Genomic DNA, 13115 nt, shown 5'->3' on the forward strand with positions numbered 1-13115 from the left:
ATTCCTCCAGCAGACCCTCTGCAGCCACCATCCCAGCAGGGACAGGGAGCTGAGCTGCAGCACTCTGGATGGTCCCTGCCAGCAGGTGGCGCTGCCCAGGAGGTAAGAAGTGCAGAGGGTCACATTCCCTCCCCACATCCCTCTCTCTGGGAGAGCGCCTTGGGAGTGTGATAGGGATGCAGTAAGCAAAGGTAATTGTAAAAGTCCCAACAAGGGACCACAGATAAAGAGGGAAACCTAGGGGACTTTGGGAGATCACCGTAGGTTAATAATTGCTCAAGAAAGCCTTCAGCACGAGGCAGGCTTGCTGGACTAGAGAAGGCAGAGATGTTGGGTGGGGGATAGGATGAGGCCTGCATTCAGATTCCAATCAAGAGCAGGAGTTTGAGGACCACCCTCTTGCTGATTTGAATACACACCTTACTGGATACTAAGGAGGAGCTACTGCTCCCAGAAAGGAAGAGGCCGGCTTTTCCAACCCCCACTCCCCTTGGATGATAAAAGTGTAGCCCACTGATCCTGGGGGCAGAGCCTCCTTACCTGCCCACTTGCATCTCTCCCAAGCGTCCTATCCTAATAAATCTATTTCTTGCCTATCACTTTGTCTCTCGCTGAATTCCTTCTGTGCAGAGACATGAAGACCCTGAACCTCAGTGAGACCAGACACAGGGTGAGTGATTCTAATTGAAAACCGTGGGTTCAAGTCCCAGTCGGGGTTTAAGCTGGGTTTGAGTCCCAGCACGTGCGTTCACGACCCAGTTTGTGTTCTAGGCTCAGGCCATTAGTGCTGTCAGTTTCAGGTGGACGCCCCAGAGCAGATGACCTTGAGATGTGTGCTCCACACGGACTCCCGTGTCCCCAAAGAAAGCAGCTCCAGCTGCCCATCCACCTTTCTGGGTAACACTTCTATCTGTCAGGTCCCCCACCATCTCACGTCCACTCTACCCCAGGGGGACTTCTTGGGACCCTCGACCAACAGATCTGTTTGCAACTAAACCTTGCCTTGAGGTCTACAGTAGATGAAGCCAACGGAAAGGGCTTCAGACTTGGGTGTGGGTGTGGGAGGGGACAGCAGTCAGGGACAGGAACTCTTGGGCCACCTCCCTCCTTTGTGTTATAACAAGGACAGAAAATCTTAGTAGAAACTCTGATAATAGACCGAAGTGTGTGTGTGTATCTGTGTGTGTGTCTGTGTCTCTGTGCAAGTGTGTGCTGAAAACCATTTTTTCCCACGCGTGCCAGACCCACTTGTCATCTGTTCAATTTCAGATAAGCAAGGCTCTTGCCTTTTCCAAGGTGAGGCGGCTTTAGGTTGACTCGAGTTTGGTTGCCTAGAGATTATCGTGCTGATACACTGACTGGTTTTCTTATTCCTAAAGGAACTTGTTCTGCGGCTCTTTTTGTAAAGCACCCCGAGCATCTACCTCTTCCCGTGTTTCCACTTTGCTTTTCAAAGGAGCCTAAGCCTTCGCCCTATGGTAGCTGTGGTCTTTGCTGTCTGTGTCCAATGCATGTGAAGCACAGACTTTTCTTGCTCCTGCCTTCTGTTGCAACACGTATATAACATTTACAGAAAGGGGGAAAAAAAGTAATATTCCCGCTCCTTAAAACAAGGAAGTCCGAAAGCTGCTGGAAAATAATGCGGATGAGCATTTCAATCACTTTCCAGTGGGAAAGGATTTCTTGCGTGTCAACAAGAACAGATGACAATATACAAAATAGATAAGTAACAAGGACCCACAGTACAGCACAGGGAGCTCTACTCAATACGCTGCAATAATCTCTGTGGGAAAAGAATCTGAAAAGGAACAGATATATGTTTATGTAGAACTGATTCACTTTGCCCTACACCTGAAACACAGCCTTGTGAGTCAACTATGCTCCAATAAAATCATTACCAATAAAAACAGCAGTAAAGGAGGAGTGCCGAGTCAGACAATTCCATTAGAAGTCTGTTCATCAAAAACCAGCATTAGAAGTTCCCTTGTGGCTTAGCCATAACCAGCCCGACTAGTATCCATGAGGTTGTGGGTTCAATTCCTGGCCTTGCTCAGTGGGTTAAGGATCTGCTTAATCTCATCTGCCATGAGCTCATAGATGCCACTCGGATCCTGAATTGCTGTGGCTGTAGTATAGGCTGGCAGCTGCAGCTCTGATTCGACCCCTAGCCTGGGAACTTCCGTATGTGCCCTCGGTGTGGCCCTAAGAAGAAAAACCAGCATTAAGTGGGGCCACCCAGCTTGTCAGCTGCTGACAAATGTCACCCCTGAGCTCCGGGTGCCACAAAGCTTCATGGCTCCCCCTGCAGCAAAGTTGTCATGAGATTCCTCGTGGAACGTGCCGGAAGGTCCCTGAGAGGCTGGCTTATAAGCATCAATCACCGTAAGTGACCCAAGTGTCCAAAAAGAAGGAGCACAGTGCATGGAGTGTATGTGTAATAATTAGACAACACAATGAAACATGCACGCAGGGAAAGGCAGTGTGGCTGAATGGGGTTAATGTGATGTTCTGGGGAAAATAAAACTACGAGTATCAACCCAATTTAATTCAAAGGTACAAAGACAAAAGAACTGTAAACATGTTAAATGTGGCTCTACCTGGTTATTGGAATTTTATTTATTTATTTATTTATTTTGTCTTTTTGCCTTTTCTAGGGCCGCTCCCTCGGCATATGGAGGTTCCCAGGCTAGGGGTCCAATTGGAGCTGTAGCTGCCAGCGTACGCCAGAGCCACAGCAACTCGGGATCCAAGCCATGTGTGCAACCTACACCACAGCTCATGGTGATGCCAGATCCTTAACCCACTGAACGAGGCCAGGGATCGAACTCGCAACCTCATCCTTCTTTTGGATTCATTAACCACTGAGCCACGAGGGGAACTCCTGGTTATTGGAATTCTCAGTGAACTTGTGTCCTCATAATTTTCCATGTTTCTAGACAAAATTTAAGTGAATATGCATTGTTTTTACATCAGAAAGAGAAAAATGTTGTTATAAGATCATAGGTCTCCTCCCCCTCCCTCTTCTCTCCTCCTCCCCCTCCCCCCCTTCCCCCTCCTTCTCCCTTACAGGCCCAGACCTCAGCATAGGACCTCCAGGCCTTGGTGGCCACTCCATAAGGAAGAGACACAGGACCCCTTCATGCAGCACTAGAAGCAGGTGCTGACAGCTTGGCAGAAACACAGGAACTGCAGGGACACACCTGCACATTCACACACACTCACACTTACATACCACTCCAATGCCCTGCCCTGGCCGCTACCCCCACCACCTGCCTGCTCCTGGATCCTCTCAGCCACTGTTCTGTCTGCTGTTCCAGATCCTCTGCCAGCCTCATTCAGATTTACCTTGAAAAAAGTCCAACGTGTAACCCACTTTCCAAGGGCAGGTCTAGGAGGGAACAGTTGCTGTTATGTAGGGCGAGCCCAGGGGCTCTCGGGAGATGCCCTGGTTTCCGGGTCTCTGCTTACCCTGCAGGAGGCTCCAGCCCACCCCCACCCCCAGAACAACACCCTCACCCCCTGCAAGGCACTCCAGCCCTGCTCCTGCCTGGCACCACGGCCCATGTAGGCCACAGGGACCCAGCGAGGCCCTCAGAGCCCACCTCACACATCTTGGCTGTGAGGACGGCACAGCCCCAGCTCCGCCACGGCCACTGCCTTCCAACCTCCTGTGCAGCCCCCCTCACCTCCATCCAGGACCTCATCTGTGCTCTGTCTTCATTCTTAACTGAGAGGACAACGGGCTGCCAATGCATCTACAGCCCATCAGGACCCCCAGGCTCCAATCTGGTTCCGAACTCTGCCTGCCTTCTCAGATGAGTGGCTGCCTCCCTGACGTCACACCTGGATGGGGCCAGGCCCCTGGGACTCGACGGGGGTCTGTGCTCACGCAGTCCACACAGCCCCAGAGAGAAAGGAAGCATGGGGTGGCCACCATGAACCAAGGAGTCCTTCCCGATGGACCTTGTGTCCTCCCACCTCCAGTTCCCCCACCCCCTCCTTCTGTCTTAGTCACCGTCACCACCAGTAGCATCCCTTTTCCTACAATCTGTTCTCAGAGCAGCAGCCCGTGCCGTCGTCTTAGAGCGATCAGACAAGGGACAGTCCGGTGGGATCCCCACCTACCCACTGCCCTGCCGAGGTCACCACTGGACATGGAGTGGCAGACTCCTCTGCATGGCTGGCGGGGCTCCAGGGGCAGCCTCACTCCCTTCCCAGGTGTGTCCTGGGCCCTGTCCTGCTGGCCCAACACCATCCAGCTGCCCTGACCTGCTTTCTGTCCTTCAAATAGTCAGAGCTCATGGCTGACCTAGAGTCTGCCCTCAAGCCCTTTCTTCCATCTGCCTTCTCACGGCTGCTCCTTTTTTCTTTTTTCTTTTTCTTTTTTTCCCAGTCTATTTTTTTAGGGCCACACTCGTGGCATATAGAAGTTCCCAGGCTAGGAGTTGAATTGGAGCTGCAGCTGCTGGCCTATGCCACAGCCGTGGCAATGCTGGATCTGAGCTGCATCTTCGAACTACACCAAAGCTCATGGCAACACCAGATCCTTAATCCACTGAGTGAGGCCAGGGATCAAACCCAAATCCTCATGTATACTAATCGGGTTCGTTCCTGCTGAGCCACGATGGGAACTCCATGGCTGCTCCTTCGAAAAAGGGTCTCAGCCCTTAGGTCACCTCCTCGAGTCTCTGATGATCATTCAGCATAAGGTGGGTGCTGTCCCAAGCCAAACTTCAGACATCTCCCTGTCATTACCTTCATCGTGGGGTTCCTCTCTGCCCCCAGTGGGATATAAGAACCTTGAGAACAGGGATCAAGCCAATTTTGTTTACCCTTTATCCCTGGTGCCCAGAAAGTCACCTGGCATAAGGCAGTCAATAAGTCCTTGCTAGATGAATGATTAAATAATTGAGTGACAAGCGCTGACCTTATGTATCCATGCTTCTGAACCCCGAGGCATACACAAATCAAATGTGAGCTTTAAAAATTGTGACCACTCAGGCCCCAGACCCAGAATTGCTGATTTCACTGTTCTGGGGAGGATTCACACATCAGCATTTGTGAAAACTACTGACGTGAATCAAATGTGGGCCCATCTGAGGATCACTTTGCACTCAGGTTTCAGCCCTGGGTCCTGATGCTGTCGGCTCCTCAAATGACTCCTGGTAAGACCCCTTGTGGGCAGGGCCCCAGAGGGAAGGTCAGCAGACTGGGCTCACGGTGCTGGGGCCTGAGCTCAGGATGACCAGCAGGTCTCAGAAAAGTGAAGAATTGTTGGAACTGGACAAAGTGGGTGACCAAGTCACCTTGGGGTTGGGGGGGTGAAGCCAAGGGAGGGTCTCCAAGGAGCCCTGAGAGCAGAGTCTCCGTTGGGGCTGATCTTCAGTGACCAGGGCCCCTGGGAACGAGCCACCTGGCTGTCATTTCATCTGCTGGTTTGTGTGCTTGGTCCCAGCACGGTGGAACATGGAAACAGGAACTCTTGCTGGTTGCAGTTCTCAAGGTTAATCAGAAGGAAGGCAAGTTTGAATCCACGCCAAAGGAACTCTCTTTGGGAAAGGATTGATGAAAATCCATGTTCATGAGGAAAGAAGGGATCAGAAGGAGGAAACACAGCAGCCTCACCGTCACCAGGGGAGCGGATCTGAAAGCTTCTTTGCCCCTCCTGAGTTAGCTACCAAATTTTTTTGTAACGTTAAATCATTGCGTGATGTATAATACAACTCAATCTATTAGGCACAGTTTAGTGAATCGATCCAATATTTTTGCAACAAGTGAGACATATTAAGAATATGAATGTATTAGTGAACCAAATGATGTAGTCTAAACAATGCAACATGCTGATGCTGCATGTCATTAGAAATTAAAATCAAGAGAGTTCCCGTCGTGGCTCAGTGGTTAACGAATCCGACTAGGAACCATGAGGTTGCAGGTTCGATCCCTGGCCTTGCTCAGTGGGTTAAGGATCCAGCGTTGCCATAAGCTGTGGTGTAGGTTGCAGAGGTGGCTCAGATCCCAAGTTGCTGTGGCTCTGGTGTAGGCCGGTGGCTACAGCTCTGATTAGACCCCTATCCTGGGAACCTCCATATGCTGTGGGTGCAGCCCTAGAAAAGGCAAAAAAAAAAAAAAGAAAAAGAAAAAAGAAAAAAAAGTTAAAATCAGGAACCTGATTAGAAACCATCAGAAAAGTATGTTGATTTGGTTAAATATGCAGAAGGTGATGGCCAAGGAATACGGACACGCTGACATGTTTAGAACAGGGTTTCCCCAATGCAGAGCCAAAGCAGAGGGGAACCTGAGGCAGTGGCATCGCCGTGGGCATCACATGTGAGCATCAACACGGGCATTGCAATGGGTGTCACCGTGCCCATCACTGTGGGTATTGACTGTGAGCACTACTGTGGGTGTCACCTGTGGGCATCACCATGGGTATTGGCTGTGGGCATCACCGTAAGCATCACTGCAGGTGTCATCTGTGGGCATCACCTGTGCTGTAGCCAGAGACATCAGCATGTGATGTCACCATTCAGAGGCTGGCTGGGAAGATTTGGGTAAATAACTTTTCCAAATCCAGCCACAACAATAGCTGACTAACTCCTCATGGAGTCTGGGCATCAAATCAAGCATCTTGATTACTCTCCATATTCATTCGTGATGTAACAAAACGGAATCTTCTTTCTGGGAAGAACTTTTGTATCATGAAAATATTTACATTGGTCACAGAGCTGGAAATAAAACGAAACGCTTTGGCAAGTATGCTTAATTCTCAAGTATTTTACACCAAATGTTTAATAAAATTGTTCTTGTGGGGAGACCATCCGTCTGACCTCAGGGTCCTAGAACAGCTGGCTGGGCCAGACACCACCCCATTCGTGGGTGAGGCTGTATGTAGTGGGGCTGTGCAGGGTGGAGACGTGGAGGGTGGGAACATGCATGGTGGGCATATGCATGGCAGGGACGTGCAGGGTGGGCATGTGCAGGGTGGGGTCGTGCATGGTGGGGCTGTGCAGGGTGGGGCTATGCACCAGAGCATCAGACAGTGTCCCTTCCTTGGACCCCAGTTCTCTCACTCTGCAGTATCTTCACAGCACATCCTCTTTTTGCTCTGGATGTTCTTGGTTCTGTCTCCCCACCCCCAGGCTTCTAGATTACGAGCCCGTGCCAGGCAGAAGCTGTGTTGGAACCATATCCTTTGCGGCATCTAAGGAAATACCTCACACTCCTTAAGTGGGTGAGGGAACTGCGTCTCCTGTTGCCCACTGACCTGGAGGAAGGATGGTTTCTGGGATTCAGAACCCACCTCCTCCAGTCACAGTTCCATGACCGCTCAGGAGCTCCTGCTGGTCAAGGCCAAGGACTCAACCATCCCTTCAGAAGGATGGCCTGACTGGGGGCAAAGAAAGGAGACAGGGAAATATTGCAGAAAATAGCAGTGGTCCCGGCCAATTGAAATTCAACATATCCCCTGGGGATTCATTTTCTAAATGGCTTCTAATTTCCCTAAGTGTTTTGTCCTTTTCTCTCTTATATTCGGGCATCCAGTGAGCAGGCACTGGTGCCATAAATTCCTGACATTCCCTCTCTGGCAAAATCCACTAATTATAAAGCACTGCTTACTGCTGAGAACCAAGGGAAGAGTAAATTACTTCCTTGTGTTTTTACCATTGACCCCAGAGATGGCCGTCTCCTGTCCCTGCCGGGCCCAGGTCGTCCTCTTCCTGCCCTTTGCAGGCTGGTGCCAGACGCCACGCTCATCCCACAGCCCGTGAGGTGGGGGGTCTGCCTCCTTTGCCCCAGGAATGGGCCTCCATCTCCCACTCCCGTGCCCCTTTGCAGAACACCAGCGTCCTCCTGATGTGGTCCCTCCCCTGTTCCCAGCCCCCGGCCACAGAAGGGGGTGTGTGCCAGACACGTTCCCAGGTGCCCTCAGGGCTGTGACCTGACAGGGCAGATACAAAGGACAGAAGGTTAAAGTGCATTGAATGCCAGCGGAAGGCTCCAGACCAAGCACCTTACATGAGTGACGCCATTTTATCCTCCCAACACGATGGGGAGACACTGTTCCTGCCCATTTTACAGTTCAGACCTGAGGCCTGGGGCGACTAAGTGCTGGCCAGGGCTTGTCTTTCTCTCTTTCACAGACACAGATGCAGGCACACAACCACACACACACATGCACACATGCGTACACACATGCACACACGGGCTTCTCAGGAAAAGCATTGCAGGTGTGGCTCTTTGCTCCCCACGTGCTTGGCGTGGAGGTGAGAATGCCTCCCTCACCATGGACACGGGAGGCACTGGACCGAACCTGAATCCTGCCCTTTCCCCTTCAGCGGCTCAGAAGGGAAGGGGCTGAGCTGAGGGGACCTGAGGTGACACCAGAGCAGAAATAGCCAGAGAGGAGACCCCAGGGGGAGACACACGAGAATGCACAGCCTCAGCACAAATGGCTGCTAGTTGGAGAGCACGGGCAGGCCGGCCACCCGGAGACCCGGGGACCCTCTCTGTGCTTTGCCATCCCTGCCTTGGGCTACGACTGGTGCAAGGATGTCCATCCGTGAGACCACCCTGGGCACCGACCTGCAGCCTTCACCTGCACACTGTCCTGAGGCCAGCCCAGAAGGCGAGGGATACGCTCACAGCGGCCAGGCATCCTGGTTGCTTCTCCAGAATTCGCCTCTGTCTTTTGATTCTTAGGGGCAGGTGGTTTGCAAGAAAAAGACATGTTTCTGTTGAAAATTGTGTTTTCAATGTCTTCAGTGAAGCAATAAAATGTATTTTTCTACCCGTTGACTCTTCTGGTGAACAAACGGAGTTTCTTGACCGGGCAAAACCCGTTATTGTTGGGTGCAGCCAATTTGAGTGCTGGATGGGAAGTGATGGGTGGCCTTCTGTGTCTGTTCAGAAGTGTTTCCAGACCAGCTCAGGGCCCGGTCAGTGGATGCCACACCACCCAGGAGCTCCCGACCAAAGCCCCCAGCAATGAAAACACTCTATAAAAAGTTTTTAAATTATTGTTAAGGGTAATTTAAGTTTTTAAAATGCATTTGTGTAAGAAGGAAAAAAGCCATATAATGTAAATAATTCTAGGAAATAAGTAATTTTGCAGTGAGAACATCCTGCAGTTATCAAATCGTGTGCACTCTGTGCTCTGGTCTTTTCAGCTCTGACCATGGACAGCGCTTGGGCAGCTGCTGCTGAGACCATGAGCACACAGCTCGGAAAGCCAGAATAATTGCCCTCCCCCAGTGCACACAGCCCTTGCCTGCACAAGACTGCCGGGCCAGCAGGTGCAACAAGTAAGATGGATAAGGACAGGGCTCCAGTAGGAAGCAGTGCGGCTCACGGAGACACAGGAGGGTGACTCCCTCCTTGAAGGGAGGACATGCCCGCATGCTGTGTCCCGGGTATGGGGACATCAGAGAGATGGGCCTGCCTGTGGGCAGATGTGGCTCAGCCCGTGTGGGCCAGACGAGGGGCAGGTGGAGACGCATGCCTGACCCAGAGCACAGAAAAAGCAATGGACACTTGAGGTGCTGCCCTGAACCATGGCACTGGGTCCAGAGAGGACGCTTTGTTTTGTGCTGCCAGCCTTAAGGTAGACATACCCTGGTGGCCTTGCTCAGCCTCTGCTGTGGGAGAAGACCCCACCCTCCACCCTGGCTTCTGACATCTGGCAAATCATGTTTCAGGGACTCGGAGAAGGACCAGCTGCTGGGATGATGGCGAGCTGTGCTGATGTGTGTGTCAGTTGTCCAGAGAACACAGCCGGACACAGAGGACAGGTCCTGGCACCTGTCTGAGTGAGCTCCATTGTTTAAGAGGGAGGCATTCTTTTCTCAAAATATGAGTGGTAAACTGGGAATCACAAAAGTGAACTTGCTTACCTTTGTGTTTCTTTCCTCCAGTTCCACATGCTGCAAAATCACAGAAGTGCTTATTTTTGCTACAGATTTTCTTCTTTTGCAGAAAAGAAGCACATGCAGCAAAAAATATATTTTCTTGAGCCAAAACAAGTTTGTAGGCCTTTTAGAAAATGCCAGGAATCATGCTAATAATTAATGACATGTTCAAATGCTTAGTTCTGCACTAGCAACGTTTTTCAAGGGTCCCAGGGCACCTCGGCTTCTCATTCTGCTAGAACCACACCAGCACAGGCAGTTCTTCTGTACAGGAAGTAAAACACCACCTTCTTCCATTTCAGTGAAGGAGGTGCCTTATTCACTGTCTGGTTCGAAGGGGAGGTAAGAATCCATCTTTTGGGGCTAGGGTTTCGGAACACATACTCCAAATTCTAGCCTCACAATCCATCCTGATAGCAAGGTTTTTGTAAAGCAAAGCTTTTCCTAAGCATTTTCTCCCCAGTAGTCCTGGAAACAATCATATTTTCTAACTTCCAGCCTAAATACATTTTCTTTTCTTTTCTTTTCTGTTTTTTTTTGTTTGTTTGTTTTTGTTTTTGTTTTGTCTTTTTGCTATTTCTTGGGCCACTCCCGCGGCATATGGAGGTTCCCAGGCTAGGGGTTGAATCAGAGCTGTAGCCACTGGCCTATGCCAGAGCCACAGCAACATGGAATCCGAGCCGCGTCTGCAACCTACACCACAGCTCACAGCAACACCAGATCCTTAACCCACTGAGCAAGGCCAGGGATCGAACCAGCCAACTCATGGTTCCTAGTCGGATTCATTAACCACTGAGCCACGACGGGAACTCCCATTTTCTTCAAGATACTGCTTATTCTGATACTGTACTCCATCATGATAACAGATATGTGTCATGGATCATTAACTGGATGTTGGAAACTAGATAAAGTCAGGGGGACCACAGTGGGCCGGCCCCACCAGCGACACAGGGGGCCAGTGCTGGAGGCTCTGGTGCAAGAAGGTCGGGGTGTCACCTGACATCACCAGCAGCGACCAGGAGAATGTGAAGCCAAATCTGTGTTCAGGTCAAGTGAGGGTCCAGGACAAAGAAATAAATTGTCAAAATCAGGAGAGGAAATCGGTGCAGGGTGGGAGACCCCCTGTGGAAAGGGTCCATGATATCTGCATGGAGATGGAAGGGGGGGGCTTAAACTTGATCTCTTTCTAGGTTGCTCTCTGGCTGCCTGGTGTGTGGGGGCTGTTTCCTGGAAAAGGTGCAGTACCTACTACAGCTGGACAGTTAACCAACCTGCCCCCTTCACTGACTCACGTGTGCCCTGCACCTGCCCCATATGTGTCCTGCGTGTGTCCCATGTGTGCCCCATGGTCTGAGACTCCCTGGGGCGTTTCTTGAGCTCTGGCTTTCAAGGCCGGGCCTGAGGGGAGCCAGAGCCCAGGGTTCCTGCTGTCCTAAGAGAAAAGAGGGCTGTCCCAGGACCAGTGAGATGAGGGAACATGCAGTGTGAATGTCGCAGCAAGGCCCACACATGTGGGGGGTGGCACAGGAACCAGAGGGATAGAGGTGACTGACACGGCCTGGCACGGCCTCTGCCTCCTTGCACTCAGACGAGAGAACACATCAGTCGCCCACTCCTGCAGCATCTGAAGGCCTCCCAGTGCCAGCTTTGTGTCAAGAATCTAGACTTTGCCACGCCTCTCGACTCCCTTGAACAAAGTACCCAGCAGCCCTGGCCGTCCTGCCTACTGTCTTAAAGAACGGTAACCTGCCATCTCTGCGGTGACATAGAGCATGTCCTTGCCTGACACCACCAGGCAGCAGACAGTATAATCCTGCCATTAGACACGGGACAGTGGGCTCCCTAAGGGGGCACAGGGGACAGGAGGTATCCCAGCTTGCTGGGCCCTCCCCACGGGAGCAGGCAGCCCACCCCAATGCACCCCCCACCATGAATGCTGGCTGCTCACAGAGCTGGAGACCGGACGGATCAGAGCCCCACTCCTCGCTCAACCCCATGAGAACCCTGTGCCCAGCCCTCTGTCTCTTCATCCCTGGGGGTCATGCCTGCCCACCCCACCGAGCTCAGACCAAGATTCAGTGAGGCCCTGGATAAGAAGAGATCTTATCATCAGAAGCCACTGACTGCAAACAAGGCCCCGATCGCCTCCCACCCATGCATCCTGTCTCCATGCAGGCCATGGCCCCACAGGTCAGCAGGTGGAGGCTGTCCCCCACCTCCTGATCCTGGGCCCCTCAGGCTTTGGTCAAGGAGACCCCTGTTATGTGATGGGGGCTTGGAAAGCTGCATGCACTGGGTCCACGGTGCTGGGCCCGGCGAAGAGCCCTGGGCCGGCCAGAGCCAAGGAAGGAAGACTTTGGTGAGCAGCTGCCAAGGATGCCTGAGGGAACCCACAGTGTTTAGAGGCTGCTTCCAATGTGCTATCTTCCTGTCTTCCTTAATTTATTCCAAAGTGAGGTGAGGGATGCAAAGGCCAGACTCAGATTTGGAAGTCGGGAGCCCAGACTGGGCTTGACTCTCACTCAGCTGCCTGGGACCCTTCTTACCTGAGAATACAAGGGTGGCACCAGGCGGGCACCAGCAACCCCTTGGTGTGCCGGCGTTCTGCTGTGTCTTTCCGTGTTCTAAACTCACTGCAACACAGGGATCTCTCTCCCTTTACTTCTTTTTTTTTTTTTTTTTTCTTTTCCTTTTTAGGGCTGCACCTGCAGCATAGGGAAGCTCCCAGGCTTCAAATCAGAGCTGCAGCTGCTGGCCTACGCCACAGCCACAGCTGGATCTGGATCTGAGCCGCATCTCTGACCCACACCACATCTCATGGCAACACCAGATCCTGGCCAGTCAGCCAGCCAGCCATCATCCATCCATCCTTCTATCCATCTACCCATCAATACACCCATCCATCCTCTTATCCCACTCACCCATCCATCTATCCACCCACCCACCTGCCCATCCATCAGTCCACCCAACCACCCACTCACCCATCCATCCATCCATCTTGACATCCAGCCATCCAACCAATGCTGATTAAGGATTCTTGATGTGTTGGGCTCAGCACTAGGATTCTTTCTTTTTTTTTTTTTTTTTTTTTTTTTTTTGTCTTTTTGCTATTTCTTGGGCCGCTCCCGCAGCATATGGAGATTCCCAGGCTAGGGGTCCAATTGGAGCTGTAGCCACCGGCCTACACCAGAGCCACAGCAACGTGGGATC

Source organism: Sus scrofa, chromosome 17 (genome assembly GCF_054392235.1).
Source record: "Sus scrofa isolate SSC_HxYL_T2T_F1_AM1 chromosome 17, Sscrofa_HxYL_maternal_Yorkshire_Landrace_v2.0, whole genome shotgun sequence".
Lineage (NCBI taxonomy): Eukaryota > Metazoa > Chordata > Mammalia > Artiodactyla > Suidae > Sus > Sus scrofa.